Source organism: Pongo pygmaeus, chromosome 6 (assembly GCF_028885625.2).
Source record: "Pongo pygmaeus isolate AG05252 chromosome 6, NHGRI_mPonPyg2-v2.0_pri, whole genome shotgun sequence".
In the NCBI taxonomy this organism is placed as follows: Eukaryota; Metazoa; Chordata; class Mammalia; order Primates; family Hominidae; genus Pongo; species Pongo pygmaeus.
In genome coordinates, this window is record NC_072379.2 from 74,229,106 (window position 1) to 74,236,942 (window position 7,837).

Consider the following 7,837-nt stretch of genomic DNA (forward strand, 5'->3'; position numbering starts at 1 on the left):
AAAATGATACAATGTCTGGGATTTACCTTGAAATATTGAGGGGGGATAAATGAGATCGTATTGCCAAAGTGATTGATGGTAATTGTTGATCTTAAGTAATGCGCATATAGAGGTTCACTATTCTCTTAGATCAACTTTTGCTTATGTTTAAAACTCTCCATTATAAAGAGTTTCCCAGTAAAATGATAAACTTAGGTTTTGTGTGGTTTTAAAAATCATTTAGCTATAATCGCCTTCTGAAATATTTATGAAATGAATAAAGCTCTTAGCATTGTATGGCTGGATATATTTGTCAGAATTTAAGGTGCCAGTCCAACTAGGCCCACCATATTAAGGGCTGACATTTGTATTCCTTTCCAAAACAATGGGCAGGTGTGAGCTGCTTTTCCTTATGTGAGGTAATCATTGGTAACTTTTCTTCCTCTCCAAGTTTGTGTATGGCAGATCTTGTCTACAGATGTTGCTTTTTCTCTCATCAAGCAATTGCACAATTCAACTGTCAAGTGTGAGTTGCTTCTTCTTATGTGAGGTAATCATTGGTACTTTTCTTCCTCCAAGTTTGTGTAGGGCAGATTTTGTCTACAGATGTTGCTTTTTCTCTTATCAAGCAATTGCACAATTAAACTGTCAAGTAGTAAGTATCTAATACAGTCTAATGACTTTGTGAAGGAAAAAACTAATTTATAAAAGACAGCACAGAGAACAATTGTCCGAAGGAGATTAATGAGAAAACTGGCTCATCTTACTGAAATGTTTAAACTAATGATTATGTACTTTTAGGGAGAGTTTTCTACATTAAAACACAAGTTGAAAATTGGTAACATTTATTGCCACATTTATTATGAAAGTTCATGATAACTTAAACATTTTGAATGGCGAATACTAAAATCTGAAAGAGAATGTCCATAGGCTGAGGAGAATAAATAACTCTGAAGGCCTCTGTCATTCAGGCTTTATATTGTGAGGATGTAACTTTTTGGCTTCTTTGTCCTGTCTTTTTTTAGAGAAGGGGAACTTCTGCAAAACATCTTCAGGGGGTTAATTTTCCTTTGTGTCATTTGGCAGACCCAAGCAGATTTTCAACTTAGCCTTCCCTTTTGGGACTATGAGATTGAAAGTGAATATTTTCTGCAGAAAGCTCTCTGCTCATCTGTTAAGAGCAGTTTAAAAGTTTCATAAATGAAATTGAAATTTTTAAATATTTAAAGTCCTATCTCAATGAAAGGAAAACTGTTGAAAATTTGAATATTTTAACTTGTGTTTCAACTAGTGAAAAAATGGAATGTTTCTCTATAGTCAATAAAAATATGGTGATTATCTTTTAAGTTTTCTATCTTAGAAAACACAGAAAATGTATTCTTTAACTCAAAGAAAAAATACTACTTTTCACTTTGTGCATTAAATTTTGTAGAAAAATGAATATGCCAAATTCTTAGTAGTTTAGGAGCTATGATTTAGCAGAATAGTTTTCTAGTGATAAAATTAGAGATGAAAAGACACTTGAAACCTGTTTCTTGCCATTAACATGCCTAAACTCTAGAGACATTGCGTATAGTGGTTAGGAATCTGGACTTCGCAACTTAAAAAATAAAAACTGGGTTTGATTTCCAGATGCTCCATTTATAAACTGTGAAGTTAGGTAAATTACTAACTTCCTCTACCCTCCCATGTGTAAAATGGTGATGATGAATCCATATTCAACACATTTATAGGAAACATATGTACATTGTCATAAAGATACAATTGGACTATGCATACAATGCACATAAATAACTAGAACACATAAAATTTGTTCAATAAGAAGTAGTTATTATTTGCTCTGGGACAGCATTCACATTTAATTTAAAATATATAGCAATGAATATGTTTGGTACAATAATTGTTTTGAAAACAAGTTTTCAAAAATTATTTGCTTTATAGAAAAAGGCAAAAATGCAGCATTTAGCTACAAGGCTGAAGGATTCTGAAAGTTATCCTGAAATCAACTAAAATATACTCAGTTTTTTAAAACTACTTCCTTTGAGTTTTAACATGCATCTGGTTTGAATTAGCGTTGGAAAACACTATTTTTTTTTTCCTAAATAAGGGCTTGATAATCTCCACATTGACAATAATATCGTTTAATTTTTTAAATATTCACTTTTTCAAAACTTGCTCAAAATTTTCACTTGCTCAAAAATTTTACAAAAGGAAATACAATCAGCAGTTTATACCTCGGCCTTAACCAATTGCTAATGTAATTATTTGACCAAAGAGTGGAACGGGTTCATCTTTCGTTCACCATTTTTGTATAGCTTTATGCAAGTGCAGGCCATTTTCCCTCATCGCTTTAAATTCTTAATTATTAATATTCTCAGCAAGCATAGAAGTAAATCAGTTTTATTGTGTCTCCAACGGAAAGCTTTTTCTGTCAATCAAATGTCAGTATTTTCTCCAAAAGCGGCATTCTTTTTCTTTTTCTTTCTTTTTTTTGAGACGGAGTCTTGCTCTGTCACACCTCACGAGAGTTCAGTGGCACGATCTCGGCTCACTGCAACCTCCGCCTCTCGGGTTCAACTGATTCTCCTGCCTCAGCCTCCTGAGTAGCTGGGATTACAGGCATGTGCCACCAAGCCCGGCTAATTTTTGTATTTTTTAGTAGAGACGGGGTTTTACCATCTTGGCCAGGCTAGTCTCGAACTCCTGACCTCATGATCTGCCTGCCTTGGCCTCCCAAAGTGCTGGGATTACAGGCGTGAGCCACCGTGCCTGGCTGAAAAGCTGCATTTCTTATCTAACAGAATCTTAATATTTTAATTTCACGGACCTTCCATTTTACTCCATAGAAGTATTGATTTAGAGATCAAAGTTAGAATTCAGCGACCTGAATTAGAGAGCAAAAGGAGCCCAAGCCTTGAAAAAGACAAGAAGAACCCTCAAAATGCCCACGCATGACTCAGAGGAAAGAATAAGATCCTTGGGATGTTAAGAGTTTGACAACTCTAACCAGGCTCTGTGGTCTGCTTTTGCTTTCAAGCTGATCCCAATGGAGAGTTTAAGAGGTGCAGGTTCTGGAGACCAACTGTATGAAATAAATTCCAACTCTATTGCCAACTGTGTGACTTGAGCAAATTGCTTTTACAAAGGGAGAATACTGATCTCTAGCTCAAAGGATGATTCTGAGGATTGAATCAATTCGTTATAAAATGTGGAGGATAGTGCCTAGCACAAGGTAAAGACAGTAAATATTAGCTATTTTATATATATATATAGCTGGGACTACAGTCGCATGCCACCACGCCCGGCTAATTTTATTATTATTTATTTATTTACTTATTTATTTATTTTTTGAGACGGAGTCTCGCTCTGTCGCCCAGGCTAGAGTGCAGTGGCGCGATCTTGGCTCACTGCAAGCTTCGCCTCCCGGGTTCACGCCATTCTGTTGCCTCAACCTCCTGAGTAGCTGGGACTACAGGTGCCTGCCACCATGCCTGGCTAATTTTTTGTATTTTTTAGTAGAGATGGAGTTTCACTGTGTTAGCCAGGATGGTCTCAATCTCCTGACGTCATGATCTGCCTGCCTCGGCCTCCCAAAGTGCTGGAATTATGGGCGTGAGCCACCGCGCCTGGCCAGCTATTATTATTTTATAAACACATATATATACAGGCTAAAGCAAGTGTGTGTGTGTGCGTGCGTGTGTGCACACATGTATGCAAGCATATGTGTATACATGTATGTATATTTACACATAGGCCTGTATGAATATACATATGTATAAGTATGCATACATACATATGCACCAAAATAGTGTGCCTTTTGGTTTTATCTTAAATTTTTTACTTGTCATGGACTACATTTTCAAGTATACATAGATTTATCTCATTTAAAAAAATTGCTGTCTTCTATCACATTGTGTAGATGTACCATTGTCACATTGGTGTACCTTTAGTTTTTCTTTCCAGGATTTTTGCTTTGCAAATAATACTTAAAGGTACAGGTTTCCGTATATTACCTAGTACATGAGTATCATTCTTTCTGAAGAATAGATTCTTGGAAGTGAAAGTGATGGGTCAAATTATGTTTATATTTTAAATTTTAATAGATTCTCCCAAAGTATTCCCCAAGTATATCAAACTACTTCATACTCCTAAAAACTGTTTATAAGACTTCATTTTTTCAGATTTTAGCCAGATAATGCTAAACAGTTTAGTTATTGAAAATCCAGTGGGTACAAATTGTATTGCATTTGGCTTTAATTTGCATTTTCTTGCCGATAGTGAACTTGAGCATATTTATACTTTTTGGCTGTTTACAGGTATTTTGTGACTTTTATGTTCATAGTATTTATATGTTGGCCTATTGTGTCTTTCATTTCTTTAATCATTGTGTATGTTAGAAATATTAACTCCTTGTCTCATATATGTTTTACAAATATTTTATCCTAATTTGTTGGTTGTATCTGGATTTTTTTCCTCTTTAAGTTGGACTTTCCACACTGAACTTAAAATATTCTCCCATAGTGCCTTCTAATACTTTTATAGCTTTATTTTTTCCCTTTAGATATTTAATCTACATATATTTATGCATATGATGGCTGCAAATATATAGTTTTATTTTCATCCACATGGGTGCTTGATTTTTTCATAGTTGAATAAGTACAAAATCCAAGCTAGAAATTGAGAAATGAATAGGATCTTACAAATTCCTTAGTCCATTGGTTCCATTTCACTATTCAGGTGACTAATTCCCACCAAAAGAAAACCCCAGAGTTTAAGGCAATTTGATTTGAACGTTAAAGTTTGCTGGCTCATCTGAAATTGCGTCATTTGGTCAGATCATCTCTTGCCATGACATTTCCTGCTGCATGGGTCTGCATTAATCAATTTGGCTTGTACTGTTTCCACGTTTAGCTTCCCCTTCTAGATATCTTTGGCCTTCCCTAAAATTATACCCCTTTACACCATTATTTCAAACAGATGGTAATGATTATTATTGCATCTTTTCTGTAAGATAATGTTTTGTTTTGTTTTTTCAAAATTCTGAGAGTTTCTGCAACTTCTGGTTTGGTTCAACTCTCTTCTGAAAATAACAAAGCTTAATATTCCATTAATAAATGTCTACCAGACAGGAAGATACTCATTTTTGTAGGCCAGGCTCAGGTAGGAAATATATACGAAATTTGATTTTTAAAATGTATATGTATCGGCACATTTGGGCAAAAATTCTAAAGGGATAAGCCATGGTACAAGTTTTTATGTTTTATTTTTTATTCTTTTTAGACAGGGTCTCACTCTCTTGCCCAGACTGGAGTGCAGTGGTGTGATCACAGCCTACTGTGGCCTTGACTTCCTGGGCTCAGGTGATCCTCCTAACTCGCCTCCTGAGTACCTGGGACTACAGGCATGCATCACCACACCTGGCTAATTTTGTATTTTTAGTAGAGACTAATACATGGGGTTTTGCCATGTTTCCCAGGCTGGTTTCAAACTTCTGGACTCCGGTGATCTGCCCACCTCAGCCTTCCAAAGTGCTAGGATTACAGACATTGAGCCACCACACCTGGCCACAAGTTTGTTTTTGAGAGGAGTTGTTTTAATTTTTGTTAGCATTATTTATTAGCATTTATTGTTGTTTCAGTTTTAGTTGCTGAAGTAGCCGTATTGGTTGAAGAAAATTTAGAAAATAAAAGGGTAAAGAAATATTATGGGCTGGGTGCGGTGGCTCACGCCTGTAATCCCAGCACTTTGGAAGGCCGAGGTGCACGGATCATGAGGTCAGGAGATCAAGACCATCCTGGCTAACATGGTGAAACCCTGTCTCTACTAAAAATACAAAAAATTAGCTGGGCGTGGTGGCGGGTGCCTGTAGTCCCATCTACTAGGGAGGCTGAGGCAGGAGAATGGTGTGAACCCGGGAGGCGGAGCTTTCAGTGAACTGAGATCATGCCACTGCACTCCAGCCTGGACAACAGGGCAAGATTCCATCTCAAAAAAAAAGAAAAGAAAAATTGTGTTCTGACATAATCACTTTAAATATTTTCATCTATATCTTTTTTAGTTTTATATATACATATGCAGTTTTTGAACAAAATTAATATAATGAACATATTTATTTTTTAAATTTACTTTTATGACTTAAAAGAGTAATTGAAAATTATGTGTTTAGCAATAAAACCTGGAAAGACTGATGGCAGTTCAACTTACAGTTTGCTTTTGCCCTTTGAAGAGGATGTATCTCTTTCACATGATTTTACTTTTTAAAACTTTTCTCAATTCTTAACAATTATGTTTTCTTCCTCACTTTTTGAGAACACTAGTGTCAAATTGCTAGAAAGAATATCACCACTTTGGAAAGAAACCAGAATATTTTCCTTGAACAGGAATCTGGGGTGAAATGAATAAATTATGTAAGTTCAAGTTATTGAGCAATTTTTCCCTGTGAGTGGACAAGTATTTGAAAGAAATAAAGAATACTAGCAAGTGGATCTAAGAAAGTATGATGTACCATTATAGAATGTTTACCTGGCATTCAAGAAGATAATTCAAAGCTACTATAGCAATAACTAAAGGTAAATATATGGTTTGAAAACAATGTTTAGATAGAAAAAAAATATTAATTATCTAAACCTTCAAATAAAGCAGATAGAAAAAGAACCACAACACAGTCAAAGAACAAAACATGAAATAAGGGAATAATAAAGATAATGTCACTAAAAGGAAATGGAAAACAGAGAGGTAATTTCCACAACTGAAAGTTATTTTTCAAAAAGATTAGCAAGCCAGACATGCATTTGAACAGACTGATCATTAGTAAGAATGTATATGTAAACAAAACACAGAATAAAGTATTAGTAGATGAAATAAGAAAGATATAAAAAACATAATGAAACATCAAGTTGTGACTAGTATAATAATTTGATAATACATTAGAAAACCAAATTAAATGGGCAAATGATTTAAAAATGTAAAGTGACAAAATTAGTAAAAGATAAAAAAAAACCTTGAATAGACTAATAGCCACTAAATATACTGAATTACTATTGAAAATGTTTTTATCTTAGGAAGTACCAGAAAAAGAAAAGTCTATGGGCAATTCCTACTACATATTCATGCAACAATATTAATCCCTATTTTATACAGGTTTAATCAAAAATAGGCAAAGAGAAAAAATGTCAAAGTGTTGTTAGGAGGCCACATTTTATTGCCCTTGGCCACATTTCCTCAAGAAGACTTTTACCTTTCAAAACCATTAAGCAAGGAGCTTTTCCTACTTCCATTCTATTTCAATTTCTATTTCCTTTTCAATTTAAAAGGCCTTCAGAATTGTATTTTTTATAATGAGAATAAGAATTAGTTCCCTCTGTTTTCCATCTATCAAATAAGAGCAATTTACAAGTCAAACCTACAAAATAGTACTGAGAGAACAAAAGTGCTGAATTTTATTCCACTACAAAAATTTTAATATTAGCACTTCTCTCCCTTAGTAATGTTTTAACTACTGATGACAGTTTTTATAATTAGTCATAAAACATTTTAAAATAAATTCTTGCTATTCATTCTGGAAAACAGAAAAATCATTTATCTAGTGTAAAGAAAGAGTGGAAAAACCTTTGTTCATATGATGAATCTTTTGTTTTAGAGACAGGATCTCCCTCTGTCACCCAAGATGGAGTGCAATGGTGTGATCATGACTCACTGCAGACTTGAAACCCCTGGGTTCAAGCTATCCAGCCTCAGCCTCCCCAGTAGCTGGGACTACAGGTGTGTACCACTACACCTGGCTAATTTTTAAAGTTTTTTGTAGAGAAGGAGTCTTGCTATGTTGCCCAGGGTGGTCTTGAACTGTACCCTTAAGTGA